Below are 22,139 nucleotides of genomic sequence, written 5' to 3'. Positions count from 1 at the left end.
CGGACACAGCACCGTGAGCAACGACAGACGCAGTGCCACGTCCCACGCGGGCAGCCGCAGCCACAGCACCACCACGCACCCCTGCCGCGCACCATGTCCCTGCACCCTTCCCTCCCGCCCTCCGGTCCAGACCCTCTGCACCACACCCCTGGCCGGCACAGCTGCCTCTCCTCTCGGCTCGGGCGTCTCCTGTCGCTGGCCTGGGCTCCTGCGCCAGCCCCGTCGCACGCCGCAGACCCCGGCGCGCCCTCCGTCCGGCGGCCCCTCCGTCCACGCCGTGGCAGCCACGGCCGCTCACTCACTGCGCGGCCGCTGGAAGTCTGTGCCGGACTCCGGACAAGCACACGGAACACAGACTTGTTCCGCGTCCTCGAGAAGCCCCAAGCCTCCTGGAAAGACCAACACATTGAAAACAACAAGCTGGAAAATCAGATGTGTCATAAAATACATATACGTGTGAAATTATGACAGAAGTACAAAGGCAGGCGGGAAAATCAAATGCTCCATCAACGTCCCCGTCACTCCCGCGTGCGTTCCAGAGCTCTAGCTCCCTCTGCTCGCCGCGGGCCGACTCGCCTCACCCCTTCCCCGAGCACATGGGGTTCCGGCCATCGCGGCCACGGTGTGCCCCCCCTTCTCGACCCGGCTCGCTCCCCCCCTTGCCCACAGCCACCTGGGCGAGGCTGTCCCAGGAGCATGGCTCGGGCTCCTGCTGCCTGCAGAATGTGCGGACACAGCTACATTCATCTGTTTTGTGCTCGTGACCCGGGTCTTCTCAATCGAAACTTCAAGTCCCCTTGGAGGTGTTGTGGAACGAAACGAGACCAGAAGATGAGACTTCTGCGTTCCGATGATAAATTATCTTATCGCCTTGTACGAGCTACTCAATTTTGCCTCCGTTTCCTCTTCTACAGAACAAGGGTCACGGGCCAAACACTGTCGTCTCCTGCCTCAGCTCTCAGCGACTCGGCTGCATTCTCCCCCTCAGTGAGGACGGTGAGACCTACACCGGTGGCCTCCTCTCTCTTCTAGGAGCGGACTCCGCAGGCAAGCGCGAGGCAGGGCCGACGCCAGTCCTTACGGGGGGCACTGCCACACGCTCCCAGTCCAGCAGCGACCACCTGCCTGACTCCAGAGGCGGCCTCGCCAGCAGGCAAACACGGAAGGCGGAAAGCGTTCTTGCGCACCGAGTCGGGCGCTCCGCGCTGTCCGAGACCTGCCTCTGCACCGGGCCAGGACAGTGTCTAAGACTCGACTGTTGTGGTCAGACTCTGAGAACGTGGTTTTGGCGGATAACTTTTTTCCACTACTGAAAGAAAACAAATAAAATGTATCTGGCAAATTCTGTTTTCATTTCAGTCTGAAATAAACAGAACATTAAGTAATTTTTTTCTTGGCATAAACATTTCGTTTAGAACCCAAGGACCTGGGGTGCCTGGGTGGCTCAGTGGGTTAAGCCTCTGCCTTCGGCTCAGGTCATGATCCCAGGGTCCTGGGTCGAGCCCGCATCGGGCTCTCTGCTCAGCGGGGAGCCTGCTTCCCTCCCACCATCTGCCTGCGGCTCTGCCTACTTGTGATCTGTGTGTGTGTCAAATAAATTTTTTTAAAAATCTTTAAAAAAAAAAAAAAAAGAACCTGGGGACCCCTTGCAGCTCGGTATAAAACAAAACTGGACTAAACACACACTTGTCACATTGCTTTTATTCCTAAACATCACTGACAGCAATTTATTGACGTTGCTTCCGAAAGACTCCTCGGCGATAACCTAGCAAGACAGAGAATTTAGGTTCTTATTTCACGTGCGTCTGACAAGGTCCGCATCTGGCCGGAGCCACCCAGACCGCAGGCCGGGGCGCAGCGTCCGAGCAGCCCACACGGGGGGCTGCAGCGAGCCCCGACCCGACGACGAGGACGAGGATGGTGAGGACTCTGGGGCAGCCGCTCCTCAAATTAGCTCCTCTGGAGTCACCTGGAGAGCTCGTTGAGGGACAGATGGTCCTGATTCGGGGAGAACGGGGGGCCCGGGGGCGGTAGGGATCTACCTGTGTAACAAGCTCCGACGCAAGCCCGACCCTGCTGGCCTGGGACACCCCGAGAAGCACCGCGGAGAAAAGACGGGATGACCAGGGGCCGCCGGCCTTGTGAGGGCAGCTTTAAAGCTCCCCGAGTGACTATAACGTGCGCCCAAGTTACCCATGAGGAGCCCAGGCCGAGGCCCGAGCGACTTCCTCGGCTTCGTATCACTCCCAGACCTGGGGATTCTTAAGTCACCAACGAAGCCACTGACGGCTCCGGAGATTTTCTCCCAACCGACACGTGCAGCGTCACAGGTCTGGCACCGGCCCTGGGCGCTGCGGTCTGTCCGCATCTCTGTGCTCATCCTGAGTCATGAGCGCGAGCGGGGACCTCGGTCCTCCCGTCCGCTGCGGCACCCGGTGCCGGGCCCAGGGGGCACCCAGCGGTGTTTGCTGAATGAATACACGGGGGCTGTTAGAGCCTTTCACGTAGGGAAGAGTCACGGCCAAATCTGCATGTCACATGGGTCCCCAACCGAACCCTGTATACAGGATTTAAAGACAAAAACACAAAGACCTTTTCTTGTATTGCAACAATCCTGAAAAGGTAAAGAGAATACTGGAATGCAAGAAATAGAAAAGGTTTAACATTTTTTTCAGGCAAAATCTGTAAAACTCAAAGACAAGAAACATTGCTTACTTTGGAGAGCACCTGTGGGTTTTAATTTATCAACAGACTCCTCAGCTACGTAATTAAGAAGTACCAGACTTCTCAATTCTATGCCGGCCCCATCTCTCCTCTGGTCTTACGCTTTGTCAGACCTGGGCGCTCAATGACACACAGCATCAGAATTTGGCCTTCAGGGCAGCTCTCCACCATCAAGGCAAAGTGGCAAATATTGGACCAGAGCCGAACAGATTCTGTAATCACAAGTAAGCTGCACGAGCAAGGAGCTTAGCCCCCAGCTCCTCCTACGTTCAGCCTCTCCTAACCGACAGCTGCGGCCTCAGAAGAGCATCCTCTGAGCAGCTGACTTCGAAACGGAGCGCTCAGGCTGACACACGGCTGGCTGCGCACCACGTGCTGGTACCACCCCAAACTGGGCAGATGGGGCACTGCAGCCCCACGCGAGACGGCTCTGAAGGATGGCAGTGGAGGGACATCCTCGCCACTGCTCAAGCAAAGCCCCCAACTGCTCATTTTGCCCAAAACGAAATATGGCCAGAGATATGGTGGACAGTAGTGATCACTCTGGTGGACAGAGGTTTGGAAGAAAACTTGGGAAATGGTGATAGGGAGCGTGGGGAGGCAGCGCGTGGACAGACTCTGCAGCGGGCACCCCGTGTGCCTCTATTTCAGCTACCTGGGACGCTCACCCAAGGGCCACTTCTCCTGAGAAGGACTGGAGAACCAGACTGGTGATCGGCCCACCTCTGCTCCCAGCCACGCGGCCTCGCCCCAGGGGCTCCTGAAGAGCAGGGCAGAGGCTACCAGAGCGGGGCTGGGTGGGCTTTGCCACTCGGACTCCCGCTACCTAAATCTGATGCGGCAATGGCCGCTGCCCAGATCGCCAACCCCAGAGACCAACTCGGTGTCCTCAGCATCCCACCCCCGCCCCGGGGAGGGCGCCCCGTGACAGCCTGCTGCCTGCACTGCCATCGCGTCCTTTTTCTGGAATAGACAGGTACTCTGAGCAGAGGCTTGTTTTCCCTACCCACATACTTTCGCCAAAATCACCATCCTGCAAATGACGGAACGGCTTTATCCTCAGCAGACACTCCACGCAGCACGGCTGCGGACCGGGGAGTTCACAGCAGACTATGGATGGGAATCCGGTCCTGTCCACGACACCCACTGGTCTGCCCGTGTTCTCCGTTACCGAAGCAACTGGCCGAATGGTAGAACGGCCTTGTCCACGACTCAGTTATGGGCCCAGGTGTCCGGCAACACCATGCAAGGCCAGTGTAGGCTGTGAATTAGTGACCAAGATGGGGTGCAAAGTTCCGCTTGGGTGTGTATCCCAGGAAATCCTTCCTGACTCCCGTTTCCCGAAGCACCTACACGTAGACCGAGCTGGGTTCTCCTAGCATAATCATTACTGCACTTGACTAAAACCATCCGCCTACATGTTATTCTCCCTCTGTCCTAAATTTAAAATGCTCAAGGGCAGGAAATGCACCTTACTCATCTCTACTCCAGGAAGCTAGCATGGTCCCTGCCCGTATACAGCAGGTTATAAATACTTGTTGTGTCTAACCCATCAAACGTTACAATGGATGTGCTTTGACACACATACAGGCAGCTCTGCAGCAGTCACCCAAAAAGTACATACACCAAGTGACCACACTGCTTCAATACTTCCCCTTATTCCATTCAACCCCATGCAGGGTATTTAACTAGATGTAGTTCTTGTGTGTGTGTGTGTGTGTGTGTGTGTCAGAGAGAGAGCACGTGCACACAGGCAGGCGGAGTGGCAGGCAGAGAGAGAGGAGGAAGCAGGCTCCCTGCCAAGCAGGGAGCCCGATGCAGGACTTGATCCCAGGACCCTGGGTTCACGACCTGAGCTGAAGACAGCGGCTTACCCGACCGAGCCACCCAGGCGGCCCAACACGATGTATTTCTGACCACGTCTCTCTACAGCAGAGCCATCTACTCCCCTCAAAGTCATCACGCACACACAGACTACAGGGTCTACTTTTTCCCCCGTATCCCATGCTGATCACAGGTGAGATATAAAATAATCATTTATAGAGGTTTTAGATTAGAAGTAAAGGAACTAGGAAAAGAATCATAAAGAAAATATCACCTAACAAATTTGTAGACTTTAGCTAAAGCAAGAATTAATGGAAAATTTGTGGTCTTAAATGTGTGTGTTAGAAAAGAAGAAATCTGACAATAAAGGAGCTAACAGTCCTTCTCAAAAAAAAGAAAGAAAAGGAAAAAATGTAAAATAAACCAAAGAAAATAGAAAAATGAAATAATAAAGAGCTGAAATTAATGAAGTAACAACATTGAATAAACAGAGCCAAAAGACAAAATCTTGCTCCTTGAAGAGATGAGTGAAGTTGACAAGTTTCTGACACTGAGCAAGGGTTTACAGAAGAGGGAACACACCACCACTATCAGGAATGAAAACAGGAACATCACTACAAACACTTCAGAAATTATAAAGATAATGTCATAAATAGCTTTATACACAAATACAAACATTTAGAGCAAATTGAAAAATTCCCAGAAAAATACAACTCATCAAACTGAATCAAGTAATAAAACTTAAATGGTTCTATAACAATTAATGAAATGGAATCAATGATTTTCCTACTGAGAAAATATTCAGACGGTTTTATAAGTGACTTCATCAAACTTTCAAGGAAAAGATCACTAATCCCTGAACAAAAGTGAAGGAACAGAAGGGAAATCCTTAACCAGATAAGGAATATCCGCCAAAATCTGAAGCAATGTCGCTTCAGCGGCAACACACCAGAAGCACAGCTTTACTACCAGAAACGCAGCGATGACCGCCACCATCCCTCTTCCACGACACCGGGCAGGCAGGGCGGCAGGCACAGCAGAGAACGAGACTAGGGACCTCACAACTGGGAAAGAAGGAATTTCATTATTTACAGATGATGTAGCTTCCAGAAAACCCAAAAAGCATATTCAGACAAATTATTAGAAACGATCAGAGTTTATCAAAACCGCTCACCAGACAATCCACATACAACACTCAGTACCATTTCTTAAGCAGAGACAGAGAAGAAAACTAATAGCATTCGAACAGCAATGAGGGGTGCACCTGACACCGATGGGCCACGCCGGCACGCGGACATTTCCTGACGTGTTGCTGAAAGGCATCAAGGCAGAAGTACAGAACACGTGGAAAGATGATGTTTCCGTGCAGAGACTCAGTGCCCCATGTGCTCTCCCAGAGCGCACGCAGGCACAGCAGAATCAGAGTGCTAGTCCCCGTGAGGATTTCTATCAACGGTGACGGGCTGATTTTAAAATTCAGATGAAGCAGTCGAGGGCCAGGAATAGCCAAGATAACTCTTGAGGAAGGTCACGGGGGGACATGGAGCTCGCCAGACAGCAAGAAGCATCATAACTCCAGAGTACATAAGACAGGGCTGCAGCGTTTACAACCAATCATTGCAGAAGAATGGGAATCCCACAGTCAGACCCAGGAGGAAAGTTGGGAAGTTTATATAAAACAAAGACAGGTAGATTCCACTGAGGGAAGGACAGCTATTTATTAAATGGTCCTGGGAAAAAATAAGTATCTTCCCTGGAAAAAAATCAGACTGAACCCCTACATTCTTTCATAAACCATCTATTCTAGGTAATTCAAAGACAATTCAAGCGAAAATAAACTTTTGGGACTTCATCAAAATCAAAAGCTTCTGCACAGCAAAGGAAACAGTCAAAAAAAACAAAGAGGTAACCCACAGAATGGGAGAAGATATTTGCAAATGACAGTACAGACAAAAGGTTGATATCCAGGATCTATAATGAACTCCTCAAACTCAACGCACATGAAACAGGCAAACATATCAAAAAATGGGCAGAAGATATGAACAGACACTTCTCCAATCAAGACATACAAATGGCTATCAGACACGTGAAAAAATGTTCATCATCATTAGCCCTCAGGGAAATTCAAATTAAAACCACATTGAGATATCACCTTACACCAGTTAGAATGGCCAAAATTAACAAAACAGGAAACAACATGTGTTGGAGGGGATGTGGAGAAAGGGGAACCCTCTTACACTGTTGGTGGGAATGCAAGTTGGTGCAGCCTCTTTGGAGAACAGTGTGGAGATTCCTCAAGAAATTAAAAATAGAGCTTCCCTATGACCCTGCAATTGCACTCCTGGGAATTAACCCCAAAGATACAGATGTCGTGAAAAGAAGGGCCATCTGTACCCCAATGTTTATAGCAGCAATGGCCACGGTCGCCAAACTGTGGAAAGAACCAAGATGCCCTTCAACGGACGAATGGATAAGGAAGATGTGGTCCATATACACTATGGAGTATTATGCCTCCATCAGAAAGGATGAATACCCAACTTTTGTAGCAACATGGACGGGACTGGAAGAGATTATGCTGAGTGAAATAAGTCAAGCAGAGAGAGTCAGTTATCATATGGTTTCACTTATTTGTGGAGCATAACAAATAGCATGGAGGACATGGGAAGATGGAGAGGAGAAGGGAGTTGGGGTAAATTGGAAGGGGAGGTGAACCACGAGAGACTATGGACTCTGAAAAACAACCTGAGGGGTTTGAAGTGGCGTGGGGGGCGGTGGGAGGTCGGGGTACCAGGTGGTGGGTATTATAGAGGGCACGGATTGCATGGAGCACTGGGTGTGGTGAAAAAATAATGAATACTGTTTTTTTGAAAATAAATAAACTGAAAAAATTTAAAAATATATATATATAGTACCTAAAAAAAAAAAAAAAAAAGATACTTCAGGTACCATCTTCATGACCTGAAGGCAGAGAGAGATCTCGTAGAACACAGAAAGCACTAACCATAAAGAGAAAGTTTGATAAAGTGGGCTACATTACAATTAAGGACTTCTCTTTACCAAAAAATGATATAAATAAAATGAAAAAGTAAGTCACAACCTGGGATATTAGCAACAGATCTAACTGAGGAAGGACCTACAAATGACTACATATGACGACACTAGGAACAGGTAAATGACATTGATAAGTAGAAAAAAGATATGAATGAGGATTTCACAGAAGACAAAATAGAAGTAGAGAATTATCATATGAAAAGTTTTTCTGCCTTAATAATCAAGAAAATTAAAATTAAGACTGCAATGAGATTACATGTTACATTTAACTAGATTTAAGAAGCTGAACAATGCCAAATGTTGGAGACACGGCAGGTTAGTGAGAACTTTACCTACCCTCTTGGGAATATATGTTGCTACAACCACGATGCAACCACTACACAAAGCATCTTAGGGGCACCTGGGGGGCTCAGTCAGTTGGCTGAGCTCAGGTCTTTAACTTAGGGTCTTGGGATCCCACACTGGGCTCTGCTCAGCAGGGGGTCTGCTTGCAATTCTGGCTCTCCTTCTCTCTCTGCCCCTCCCCCCCAAAAAAATATATATATAAATATATATATTTATTTATATATATAAATAAATATTTATATTTGTAGGTCCTTCCTCAGTTAGATCTGTTGCTAATATCCCAGGTTGTGACTTACTTTTTCATTTTATATATATATATATATATATATATATTTTTTTTTTTTTAAGCACCTTGACATTGTTTTCCACCATTGGGCGTTTGCTTACGTCACCTAGCAGTTTTGTTATTAGGTATATAACCTAGCAAAGTTCTCCTACCTCTACACAGAGACACTCCCATAGCAGCCCTGAGCCTAATAAAAATAAAATAAGCTAAGAAAAACCTGAATGGCCATTCACTGGAGAATGGGTAGACAAATTAAGGTGTAAGCATCACACAGCAGAACACTGTATAGCAGTAAAAAAATAAATGACCTACAACTACAGGCAACAGCACGGATGAATCTCAAAAACAACATTACTTGAACAAAGTCCTAGAAGATGATAATCAGTGTGGTGTCATTTGTATAAAGCTGAAAAATGAAGAGGAAAATGTTTACAAGTTGCTGAGAATTAGAAACACAGAATAAATATAGAAACAAAACCAAGGAGATGATAAACACCAAATTCAACATGGTGGAATGCAGGAGAATCCTGACGCAGAATGAGAAAGGAACGAGGTGCATGCAGTGGTAGATCTCTAGTCCCCACACCAGGGTGGTGGATTCAGACATTATTGGATTAAACTTTCACACATATATTTATATATAACATGTAAGAGCAAGGAACTCTACTCCACCTTACCCTGACACCAAAACCAGGCAAACTCATTATAAGGAAAGAAATCCACATACCAATAACCCTCATGAACATAAAATTCTAGCAGCAAATACTAGCTGATTGAATCTAGTGATACATAAAAAGAGACAAAATTTTTACAGTTGCTCTAACACAAATATTGTTAACCTTTTTTACCATATCACTGGTCTTTCTTTTTTTTAATAAATGAAGCCTTAAAACCAAAAAAAAAAAAATTAAAATTAAAAAAAAAAGAGTAATATTCCATTATCATTTGGAGCTTATCCCAGGAATACAAAGCTTGTTCAACATTCAAAAATCAATCAAATCCATTATATAATAGACAAAAGAAGAAAAACCACATGATCACATGAACTGGTACAGAAAAGCACGTAACAAAAATGAACATTAATTCATTATAAATATTCAGCAAACTGATAAGAAAGAAATCTCTTAATCTGATAAGGGGCATCTACAGAACAATCTAGAGCCACCATTACATTTAATGGTGGAAAAACTCACTATTTTCTGCTTTAAACAAGAGAATCAATCACTACACCTATTCAACATCACACTCTAAGTCCTAGCCAGTTCAGTATGGCAAAAAAAGAAAAAGAGGGGTGCCTGGGTGGCTCAGTCGACTGAGCATCCGGCTCTTGGTTTCAGCTCAGGTCATGATTTCAGGGTCATGAGATTGAGCCCTGCATCAGGCTCCACACTCAGTGGGGAGTTTGCTTGAGATTCTCTCTCCTTCTTCCTCTCCCCGTCTCCCTGAGTGCTCACTCGCTTGCTCTCTCTCTCAAATAAGTAAACCTTAAAAAAAAAAAAAAAAGGAAAAGAAAAGGCAATAGAAAATTTGCTGTCGGGCGCCTGGGTGGCTCAGTGGGTTAAGCCGCTGCCTTCGGCTCAGGTCATGATCCCAGGGTCCTGGGATCGAGCCCCGCATCGGGCTCTCTGCTCGGCAGGGAGCCTGCTTCCCTCTCTCTGTCTGCCTGCCTCTCTTCCTACCTGTGATCTCTCTCTGTCAAATAAATAAATAAAATCTTTAAAAAAAAAGAAAGAAAGAAAGAAAGAAAATTTGCTGTCTTTTCAGATGTCATGACTTTAGAAAATCTCAAAGAATCTACAAAACAAACTTCTAAAACTAATAAATGAGTTTATCAAGTTCGTAAGATATAAGGTCAACTCACAGAAATTAGTTCTATAAACAAGCAATGAATCATGAGAAAGAAAATAATTAAAACTATACCATTTATAATAGCTCCAAAAATGATATATCTAGGTATAAATACAAAACATTTTTTGAAAACTGTAAAACCCTGATGAAAAGAAAGGAAGAAAGAGCTTATTAGATGGAGAGGCGCACTGTGTTCATGGATTGGAGTATTCTCTCCGACCAACCAACTTAGTGCAATTCCAACCAAAATCCCACCAGGACGTTTGTGTATATAGTCAAGCTGATTCTAAAATTGATATGGAAAGGCAAGGAATCCAAAATCACCAAACAACAGTGAAAAAGAGAGCCAAGTTGGAAGACTCCCACTATCCAATATTTTTTAATTTTTTTAAAGATTTTATTTATTTATTTGACAGAGATCACAAGTAGGCAGAGAGGCAGGCAGAGAGAGAGGAGGAAGCAGGCTCCCCGCTGAGCAGAGAGCCTGATGTGGAGCCTGATCCCAGGACCCCAGAATCACGATCTGAACCAAAGGCAGAGGCTTTAACCCACTGAGCCAACCAGGTGCCCCCACTACCCAATTTTAAGAATTACTATAAAGCTACAGAAATTGAGACAGTATAGTTTTGGCAAAGGAAGCAAAAAAAAAAAAAAAAACCTATTAATGCAACAGAATAGTTGAGAAATGAGCCCACATAAATGGCCCCTTGATTGTTGACAAAAATACAAAGGCAATTAGAAGAAAAATGATAGTGTTTACAACAAATGCTGCTGAAATAATTGGATATCCATACTCAGAAAAGATTAATGTTGGTATAAACCTCACACCTTGGGGCATCTTGGTGGCTCAGTTGGTTAAGCATCCAATTCTCCATTTTGGCTCAGGTCATGATCTCAGGTTTGCGAGATCAAGCCCCGGGTCCTGGACTCCACACTGGGCAAGAAGTCTGCTTAAGATTCTCTCTCTCCCTCTGCCTCTGCATCCCCCCACTGCCTCTGCTCATGCTCTTGCTCAAATAAATAAATAAATAGATAAACAAACACCTTATATAAAAAGGAGCCCACCATGCACCATAGATTTAAATGCAAACTGTTGATCTATATACCTCTTGGAAGAAATCATGGGAGTGATTTTTGTGACCTGGAGTTAGGTAAAGATTTCTTACATATGACACCAAAAGCAGAATCCTTGAAAACAGAAATTGATAAACGCCTTCGTCAAAATTAGAAATGTTTGCTCTGCAAAGATACTGTTTAAAAAAAAAAAAAAAAAGCTATAGACTGGAGAAAAATATTTGCAAATCACTTATCTAACAAAGGACTTGTAGCCAGAAAACACAGTAAATTCAAACAACCCAATTAAAAAAGAGGGGGGCAAAGACTGAACAAATGCTTCGCCAAGATACATGGGTGGAAAACAAGCACCTGAAAAGATTCTGAACATCGTTCTCCGTTTGGGGAAACTTAACCCACACTGAGACAGAACCGCACGGGACAGCTACACGGAGGGGGACGGAGAGCAGAGGGCGGAGGAAGAAACTCCGCCCTCACCTGGTGCCAGTGAGGATGGGGGGCAGCTGGGCCACAGCCACAGCACACTGGGGAGAGCAGCGAATCCCCCCACCACAGGACCCAGCAGCCCCACTCTGAAACATAACCTTAAACAAAACCCGCACATGATTGTTTACAGTGGCTTTATTTATGGTTACCAAAAACTGGAAACAACCCAGATGTCCAGCAACCCGTGAATGGTCATCGAAGTGAGGCGGACGGGATATATCTCAGCCATGAAGAGGAAGGACAGACACACACATCACATGAACGAATCTCCAATGCGTGCCGCTCAGGGGAGAAGCCAGATTCGGAAGGTCACATATTATATGATTTTGTATATATGAACATTCTGGAACCAGACAACACTACCGACCCAGAAAACAGAGGAGTGATTGCAGGGGCCGGAGGTGAAGAGAAGGGACTGGTTACAGAAGGCCCCAAGGAACCTTCTCGTGCTGGTGGTCATGTTGCCAATCTTGACGTTGGTGATCACACGACTTTGCGTCTTGTGAAAACGCATGAAACTACACAATTTAAACAGTATGTGCATCCCTTACCTCCATAGACTTGACTTTAAACACGTATCAGGTATAGAAATAGAAGCCCATGGGAAACCAGCTGCTTCGGAAGAGGCGGCAAAGTGCAGTGTGCTGGGGAGAGCCGAACAGACCGTGTCGCACCCAAAATAGGGGAGAGCGGAACAGACCGTGTCGCACCCAGACCAGGCAGTAGTTTGTAGCTTTGAATAACATTTTTATAAGCTCAAATCTCCAATAATTAAATCTATAAAACAGATGGAACAACAGAGCTAAACATCTTGTAAGAGAATCATACGTATATATGTCCTACATTCCAAACCTCTTTCTTTTACCTTTTTATGGATCTGAGCCATTGTTCATTAAAACCAGAGGAAATGGAAGCACACAGCGATCCTGGAAAACAACTAATTTATCTCACAGTATGATCAACTCAGCCTCAACAAAAAGAATCTGAAACCAAATGTTCAAATGAAGAGTATATGCCTTTGTTTTCCATCCAGTTTTTATGGTGTTTAAACAAGGATTTTTTAAAGCCTTGACTTTCAGAAGGTCACATGTGCAACATTTCCCTAAAACTTCGTCTGCTCTCTCAACAAGGTGAGTTTCCTTAATGCTGCTGCAGATCAGGTAAAAGGCATGCCGAGGGGAAAGTTAAATAAAAAGCTATCTCAAATAGCATTTTTTAAAAGGCAAACATCAACCTTGTAAGTATTAAAAGCACATTCTAAAATCCACTCTGATGACAGTTTAAGAAAGCCGCTTTTATGTGCGCAGAGCCCTGCTCTGCAAGGTCTTTTAAATGCGAGTGTTTACCTAAAAATACAGGCAAGGGCCAGAATCTGGCCTTGAAGAGGCGCCTTTTGATTGCACACAGTGAACTCAATCTTTAACTAATAAATTGTCCCACACCTTTGTCTCGCCCAAGAAAGGCAGAGGTCTGCTCTCACAAGAACGTACAAGCCTCTTTAAAGGAACAGGGTTTTTCACTCTGAATCTCTCTACTTGTTGATTTAGAGCTTCTCTGAGTGACAATGCACATCACTGGCTTTTTTTTTTTAACTCTGTCATCTGTGCTACTGAGTGTACTTTGACTCAGATCAAAGTTGAAAGCTTCCAGAAAGATACACAAACCACAGTGTGACAAATAGCATGCCGCGTCTGACCCGGCAAACAATAAATTACTTTCATCAGCCCAGGTAAAGAATCCCATGTTTTCAATTCTAATTCTGAGGTCTGAAATGATAGAACTTTACCACATTCTCAAAGAACGAAGAGCTTTAAATAACAAGGAAAAGCCGTAAGTGAAACTCACGTGCTCAACCACTGAAATTCTCATTGTTCAAAGGACTGTGGTTTCAATTTGCCCTCCTCTGAAGCTATTGTGAAGTTTAAACTAAGTAGCATCAGTTTAACCAAAACATGTTCATTGGACTCCATTTTTTTTAGTTGAGAAATAATTTGCAGCGTGTCTGTGCCCACGAGACTATATAAAAATGTCTTTGATATTATTCAACAACAGTACAACCGACCATTCCTTTCCCGCATAGACCTGTGTAAAGGGCCCACAAGTGACAAATGACATCGGACAAGAGATGCCCGCTTTGTCAGGGCCGTGCTCTCCGGTGCCCGTGGGGACCACTATCAGCAGAGATGACGGCTCACTGAGCGTCTGCTGTCTGCTGGGCCCTGGGGAGGTGCTTTACGTAGATGACCTTAGTCCCTCCAAAAATCCTAGGAGGCAGAAATTTCTACTCCCATCTTCCAGATGAGGAAACTAAGGCGCAAAGCATTCAAGTAACCTGCGCGAGGTCACACACCTCTGGAAAGTGATAGAGCCCGGACGTAAACCAGTCTTTTCTAAAACCCAAGTTGCACTGGACTCACAGGGGAGAACACTGTCTTCTAACAAGCATGTGAGTGGCCCTGATGGTGAAAGAAAGGACACACTGGTCTTTTGTTTCAAACCCTTCCTGAATCAAAGAGAAAAAAGGTCATCCTAGCTTGTCCTCCTGAGCACTTCCATTATGTGTACCCCAGCGCGGAGACGGTGAATTCCACAAATACTCGTCGGGTGCCTCCTGCGACAGGGTGGTGGACTGTGTGGTGGGACCATCATAAATAAGAAAACAAACAAAATTATTATTGGTTCTCTAAGAATTAGGTTTTTGATTTATTTTTAAAATATTTTTTGGATTCAGATGTCCTGCCAGCAAAAAAAAATCAGTAAGTCCAGAACATCTGAGCAAAACATTCCACATTCCAAACTGTCACTAATCCTTCTGTCCCCTACAATGACCCAGAATAATTAGGGAACGTGATTTGTGCCATTGGGACAGCAATTGATAATCACAGAACAAAAACAGGGCCATTGTAAACCGCTGAATGGAAGCTCCCGGCGCTTCTTCCGTCCGCCAGGACACAGGACGCGTGAACACACTGTGCTAGCGAAAGCCCGTGTCGTTAGAGCAAATAATTCATCTTTACTCTTGAGCAAAAACCGAATATTCTTGACCGGATTTGCTTAGGGATGCCTATGTTTCATGGCTACAGACATCTTTTGCGAGGGTTATTATAGGTTTTTTCCTATAGGAAAAAAAACCCCTTTCAATTCAGAATCTAAACCTTTCTTCTCTCCACTACAAATTACTGTCCAATGCGTTTCCAGGCAGCGGAGCACTTTCCCCTGCTCTCCACCCTGGACCTAGCCCTGGCCCCCACCCCTCCTGTTGCCCCGTCCCTAGCCCTGCTCTGTGGCCGCAGGCGGCTCTCCGGAGATCCTGGCTGCCCTCCTCGCAGGGACCCTACTGTTTCAGCACCGACCTGGCTGGGTGTTCCCTGCTCTCGCTGACCCCCGGCTTGCTCCCAGCCCTCAGTGAGCGACCTGCAGGAGAGCAGTTCTCGCCCCCAAGGTCCTCAGTGGCTCTGTATAAGCCCGGCCCCCTCCTCCCCATCTAACGCCCTTCCCCAGCCAGACCTGCCCTTCCCAGGCCCAGGACAGGTCTTCTGCACCTGCGCATTCTCATGCTTCCTCCCACACTCGGGCACTTCCTCCCACACTCGGCAGGCCTACACCCTCCCTGTCCTCACAGTCCAGCTCTGCCCTCCAAGCCCACTCTGACCCCACGCCCACACCTCCAAAGCCAAGTGTTATCTCTGCTCCAAACCCACGCCAGACTGACCCGGTGTTCCTCCCGGGCGCAGTCCACCTGGATCCGAGCTCAGCATGCGCACGTCTTTGTCCTTCCAAACTCACATCTCCTTGAGGGCAGGACTCTCCCCTGGCCTCCCTGTTACCTCTGCAATTCTCCAGGCCATTCTTTCATAAAATAATCATCTAAGCAACACTAGTTGAATGAACAAGCAAGTCAAATATGAATTTAAAGACATGGCCATCAGCTTTCCTAAGTCGGTCATGTTGAGAGTAACACAGAAGCAGACACTAATGAAAATAAACATGAAAATACACCCAAACCAAACTACTGAGAGGATTACAATAAAATAGAACAATTTCAGAGAAAGAAAGAACTAATATTTTACGTACTACTCTTTTATTTAATGGTTCCTTTTTGTATTTATACTAGCATAAAACTACATCTTTTTCTGTTAAAGAAGTTTAAGCTCGGTAACAGTTCTCAACACGATACTTGTCCTGGTGCAGTGTTTATCCCCTCCATGAACGAGCATTTGAAGAGTTAGAGAGCATCTCGAAGCATTCACAATAGGGCACTCACAGCTGGGGCAGCTGGACTTTTCAGGCCTCAACTGTACGCATCGCTTTGCACACAAAGCGTGATGATATCTTAGAAAACCGCACACCTGCCGGACTTAAACATACTCCACTTTCCTTCGCATCCATTAAAGGGTAATAAAGGGATAGTGACAGTTATTATAATAGGATTTAATGTGAGTAAAAAGTATAACGAGTCTGCAAGACTGTTGCTACCTACAGGCTCACAACTAAGAAACCGAGCACAATCAAGAAGAAATGAATGGAAACTTTGCTGTGGAAACTCCCAGAGGGTTTCAGCGATGATGAAAATAAATTGGAGTGACAGAGAACGCAGACGTTCACAAAAACATTTACTTCCAAATTACCTTTGTCTGTGAAAAAATACAGAGATCTGGGAGCAGAAAAGTAGCTTAACGGCCTCATTTTAAACATTTGATCTATGTATTAACAATTTCTAGGTTCATGGATTAAGATCTCATTTTCAAAGTAGTAATGACACATTTCATATGTGAAAACTAATGCACAGCCATCAGTGAAGTTGTTTTCTTACATGCAACTATTTCACTTGCCTGGACAAAGCAAGTCATGCAGCCAAGCCCAGGGCTGGGCGCGCACAACGGCAGAGACACCAAAGCCCAGGGCTGTGCGCGCACAACGGCAGAGACACCAAAGCCCAGGGCTGGGCGCGCACAACGGCAGAGACACCAAAGCCCAGGGCTGGGCGCGCACAACGGCAGAGACACCAAAGCCCAGGGCTGTGCGCACACAAGGGCAGAGACACCAAAGCCCAGGGCTGGGCGCGCACAACGGCAGAGACACCAAAGCCGGCTCCAGGCCTGCACTTCTCCCACACCGGCCCGTGGTGCCAGGCGACTCTGCAGGACCACGCATTCTGACTCTGGGCCCCACCGTGTGACTTGTTTGCCCGGTAGCACATTCGCAGACACCGGAGCAAAGGCTTGGAACAGGCTTGCGCACTGGGGCTGGGCCCCTCGCGCTTCGCCATCACAGGAAGAAGACGCCTGGGCTGGCCGGCTGGAGGATGGGAAGCCTCTGGAGTGCGGCTGAGTTGCTCCGGTCGCTCCAGCCAACCGAGATGAGCCAAGGGCCTGCCAGTTCCATTGGAATAACAGCTCTTTTTGGGGGTTCCTCTTCAGTAAATTGCCTGTTCATACAGCAAGTGATCCCAGTTGAGACCAAAATCACCTCCAAGCTAAGCCCAGCCCAAAGTGCCAACCTGCAGGCTTCCCTGTAAGTCACGTGAACCCGACTGTTTGTGACTGACCCTGGGCTGGAGAGGGGCTGGAAGCCAGTGCTGCTGGAAGGACACAAGAGTGACACCGAATCTACAAACGGACTCTCGCCAGACCGTACGGGACAAGAACACTGCCATAACCTGCGGCGACCGGCCCGCAAAGCCAACCACAGTCACAGCAACTGGCCCCATGTGGTCAGGACCAGGCCAGAGAAGCAGCCCCTCGTCCCCACTCAGGACAAGCTAGACGAAGCCAAATCTCCCCCATACCGGCCATGCAAGATGCCCCACTTCTGTCTAGCCTCCTCCAGCTTCCCTGTGCCGACAGCCTCCCTCAGGGCCCTCTAGAACCTTCTGTTTCTCCCTGGGAAGCTCCCACAACACCCCCCCGCCATGCCACCAAGTGTCACTGAACTCGAGTGTGCTGAACCCCCAGCAGAGCACGCTCTGGATAAAGACCTATGTGTCCCCACCTGGCGGGTCTTTCTTCATTTCCACAACACGAAGGGCATAGAGAATTGTGACTACGATGACGAGTCATAACAGATACCTAACCAGGAGCCACATGGACAAACTGCGGCACAAACTGTGACAGTAATTAATCTGAGTAACTAATGCCAGATCAAAACGCTGCACCATCACGTGTGTTCACTTCCACTTAGACTGCAACAAAAGCGTCCTCTTTTGTCACAGATGATTCCGGAGACTTCTCCATGTTCCCAAGAGCCTCTCTCAGCCTGTGGCCTGCAGACCTTTCTCTCTTGAAGCCCCTTCTTGCTAGAGTCCTTGTCATTCTCTCTTCTAAAATCATTATCTGGTCTGGGGCACCTGGACGGCTGAGAAAGTAGGTAGAGCATGTGACTCTTGACCTCGGGGCTGTGAGTTCAAGCCCTATGTTATGGGTGGAGTTTACTTAAAAACAAATAAATCAGGGCACCTGGGTGGCTCAGTGGGTTAAGTGACTGCCTTTGGCTCAGGTCATGGTCCTGGGGTCCTGGGATCAAGTCCCACATTGGGCTCCCTGCTGACCAGGGAGTCTGATTCTCCCTCTCCTCTGCCCCTGCTTGTGATCTCTCTCTCTCTCCATGAAATAAATAAATAAAATCTTTAAATAAATAAATAAATATTACTTGGTCTGCTTCTTCCAGATTTTCAATCAGTAATGGCTTTATGTGATTGTTATCAAGTACATTGAATCCCAAATCTTACGCAAGATTTGAAAATATACAAATGAAGATCTGAATTCATTTATTCAACAATCTCCTGACAATTTATGAAGGTGAGAAAATGAGAGAAATTTTAGAAATATGCAATACCAAGTAAACAGTAGGCACTAGAGGACAACGTGAACATGGAAAAACATCCTGGGGTCATAGAAAATAAGGGTAGAGAGACTAAAAGGACACATAATGAGGGAAAAAGGAAAAAAAAACTATCTAAGGAAAGAGAATGAAACGAGCTAAAAACACAGTTAAAGGAAAAACAAAACAGTCAAATAAACAAAAGCTTATCCAGACTCCCCAATTCTGCTTTTCACTCCCACACACACAGAGCCTGCACCTATCACTCCCACCCTCGCGCCAAGAAAAAAGCTGAGTAAACTGAAAGTCAACAACTCTTCTTAGAGCAACCCGAGGACTGGGGTCGCAGGGCAAACCCCCCCCAGAAAAAACACCAGAGATACACAGGAACGCAAGACACCTCCGCTTACTGGGTGGGGCTGCCACTGGCAGACATGCTACACGGTAACTGGGAACGGCTGTGCGCTGAGTGTGGACGAGCTTTGGGGTTAAAAACCACAGCAGAGGAGGAGGAGTCAAGAAGGCAGAGAAGTACCAGCTGAGGCTACATCAGGCAGCAGGAGATCAGCCAGAGAGCTTATCTAAAGATTGCAAACACCTACAAATCCAACGGGAGATCGAAAAGAAGAAGACAGCAATTCTAGAAACAGAAAATCAACCACTTTCTGAAAGGTAGGACCGGCGGAGACGTGAATCCAAAGCGACGGGAAGATAGACCCCGGGGGGAGGGGCCGGCTCCCGGCAAGCGGCGGAGCAACGGAGCACAAAATCAGGACTTTTAAAAGTCTGTTCCGCGGAGGGACATGGCTCCAGAGGCTAAACCGGGGCGAAGCCCACGCGGGTTCAGCGTGGCCTCAGGTCCCGCAGGGTCACAGAAGGATCGGGGGTGTCTGAGTGTCGCAGAGCTTGCGGGTATTGGAACGGGAAAGCCGGCTGCAGAGACAGAGCCGACAGTAAGCTCACAGCTCGGGGTTACCTTGAACCGGTCGCAGGCTCGGAGAGCTCGGAGCGCGGCCGGAGGTCAGGCAGACGGGAGTAACTAGGCGCTGTTCTCTGAGGGCGCACTGAGGAGTGCGGCCCTGGGCTCTCGGCTCCTCAGGGCCGGAGACCAGGAGGCCGCCATTTGTATTCCCGTCCTCCGGAACTCTACGGAAAGCGCTCAGGGAACAAAAGCTCCTGAAAGCAAACCCAAGCGGATTACTCACCCCGGCCCCGGGTAAGAGCGGTGTAATTCCGCCTGGGGCAAAGACACTTGAGAATCACTACACCAGGCCCCTCCCCCAGAAGATCAACAAGAAATCCAGCCAGGACCAAGTTCACCTACCAAGGAGTGCGGTTTCAATAACAAGGAGAGCAGCAGAATTCCAGAGGAGGAGAAAGCAAAGCACGAACTCATGGCTTTCTCCCCATGATTATTTAGTCTTGCAGTTAATTTAATTTTTTTTTCAATTTTTTTTTCTTCTGCTGCTGAATTTTTTTAACTTTTACCCTTTTCTTTTTTAACTTTTTTTTAAGATTTTATTCATTTATTTGACAGACAGAGATCACAAGTAGGCAGAGAGGCAGACAGAAAGAGAGAGGGGGGAAGCAGGCTCACTGCTGAGCAGAGAGCCCGATGTGGGACTCGATCCCAGAACCCTGGGATCACGACCTGAGCTGAAGGCAGAGGCTTTAACCCACTGAGCTACCCAGGTGCCCCTCTTTTTTAACGTTTTTTAACTAGTTTATCTAATATATTTTTTTCTTTTTTATATTTTTTCTTTATTTGTTTTCTTTTTTTAATTGTTTCTTTTTTTTTTCTCTGAACCTCTTTTTATCTCCTCCCCCCCCCATGATTTGGGGTCTCTTCTGATTTGGTTAAAGCATATTTTCCTGGGGTCTTTGTCACCCTTTTAGAATTTTACTTGCTCCTTCATATACTCTTATCTGGACAAAATGACAAGGCAGAAAAATTCACTACAAGAAAAAGAACAAGAGGCAGTACCAAAGGCTAGGGACCTAATCAATACAGACATTGGTAATATGTCAGATCTAGAGTTCAGAATGACGATTCTCAAGGTTCTAGCCGGGCTCGAAAAAGGCATGGGAGATATTATAGAAACCCTCTTGGGAGATATAAAAGCCCTTTCTGGAGAAATAAAAGAACTAAAATCTAACCAAGTTGAAATAAAAAAAAAACTATTAATGAAGTGCAATCAAAAATGGAGGCTCTCACTGCTAGGATAAATGAGGCAGAAGAAAGAATTAGTGATATAGAAGATCAAATGACAGAGAATAAAGAAGCTGAGCAAAAGAGGGACAAACAGCTACTGGACCATGAGGGGAAAATTCGAGAGATAAGTGACACCATAAGATGAAACAACATTAGAATAATTGGGATTCCAGAAGAAGAAGAAAGAGAGAGGGGAGCAGAAGGTATACTGGAGAGAATTATTGGAGAGAATTTCCCTAATATGACAAAGGGAACGAGCATCAAAATCCAGAAGGTGCAGAGAACCCCCCTCAAAATCAACATGAATAGGTCCACACCCCGTCACCTAATAGTAAAATTTACAAGTCTTAGTGACAAAGAGAAAATCCTGAAAGCAGCCTGGGAAAAGAAGTCTGTAACATACAATGGTAAAAATATTAGACTGGCAGCAGACATATCCACAGAGACCTGGCAGGCCAGAAAGAGCTGACATGATATTTTCAGAGCACTAAACGAGAAAAACGTGCAGCCAAGAATACTATATCCAGCTAGGCTATCATTGAAAATAGAAGGAGAGATTAAAAGCTTCCAGGACAAACAAAAACTGAAAGAATTTGCAAACACCAAACCAGCTCTACAGGAAATAATGAAAGGGGTCCTCTAAGCAAAGAGAGAGCCTAAAAATAGTAGCTCAGAAAGGAACAGAGACAATATACAGTAACAGTCACCTTACAGGCAATACAATGACACTAAATTCATATCTCTCAATAGTTACCCTGAATGTTAATGGGCTAAATGCCCCAATCAAAAGACACAGGGTATCAGAATGGATTAAAAAAATAAAACCCATCTATATGCTGCCTACAAGAAACTCATTTTAGACCGGAAGACACCTCCAGATTTAAAGTGCGGGGGTGGAAAACAATTTACCACGCTAATGGACATCAGAAGAAAGCAGGGGTGGCAATCCTTATATCAGATCAAATAGATTTTAAGCCAAAGACTATAATAAGAGATAAGGAAGGACACTATATCATACTCAAAGGGTCTGTTCAACAAGAAAATCTAACGATTTTAAATATCTATGCCCCTAACGTGGGAGCAGCCAACTATATAAACCAATTAATAACAAAAATCAAAGAAACACATCAACAATAATAGTAGGGGACTTTAACACTCCCCTCACTGAAATGGACAGATCATCCAAGCAAAAGATCAACAAGGAAATAAAGGCCTTAAATGACACACTGGACCAGATGGACATCACAGCTATATTCAGAACATTTCATCCCAAAACAACAGAATACACATTCTTCTCTAGTGCACATGGAACATTCTCCAGAATAGATCACATCCTCGGTCCTAAATCAGGTCTCAACTGGTATCAAAAGATTGGGAATATTCCCTGCATATTTTCAGACCACAATGCTCTGAAGCTAGAACTCAACCACAAGAGGAAGTTTGGAAAGAACCCAAATACATGGAGACTAA

At 46.2% G+C, this 22,139-nt stretch overlaps 2 long non-coding RNA genes across 2 annotated transcripts in view; both read right to left on the bottom strand.

Annotated features, from left to right (window-relative positions):
• Positions 1-22,139, bottom strand: part of LOC116568935 — a 53,827-nt gene that overhangs the window by 16,006 nt on the left and 15,682 nt on the right. Inside the window, exons 3-4 of the long non-coding RNA XR_004276787.1 lie at positions 12,190-12,415; positions 1,188-1,309 (exon numbers count right to left, since the gene is read on the bottom strand). This is a non-coding gene — a long non-coding RNA (uncharacterized LOC116568935). The remainder of the gene's footprint in view (positions 1-1,187; positions 1,310-12,189; positions 12,416-22,139) is intronic.
• LOC116568937 lies at positions 1,682-4,420 on the bottom strand. Its single transcript, XR_004276790.1, has 2 exons — positions 2,716-4,420; positions 1,682-2,557 (listed from the first exon to the last, which is right to left on the bottom strand). It is a non-coding gene; the product is annotated as an uncharacterized LOC116568937 (long non-coding RNA).

This window comes from Mustela erminea, chromosome 11 (assembly GCF_009829155.1).
Source record: "Mustela erminea isolate mMusErm1 chromosome 11, mMusErm1.Pri, whole genome shotgun sequence".
NCBI lineage: Eukaryota > Metazoa > Chordata > Mammalia > Carnivora > Mustelidae > Mustela > Mustela erminea.
The sequence above is the reverse complement of the archived record's forward strand: the minus strand, read 5'-3'. Positions and strand labels throughout refer to the sequence as shown.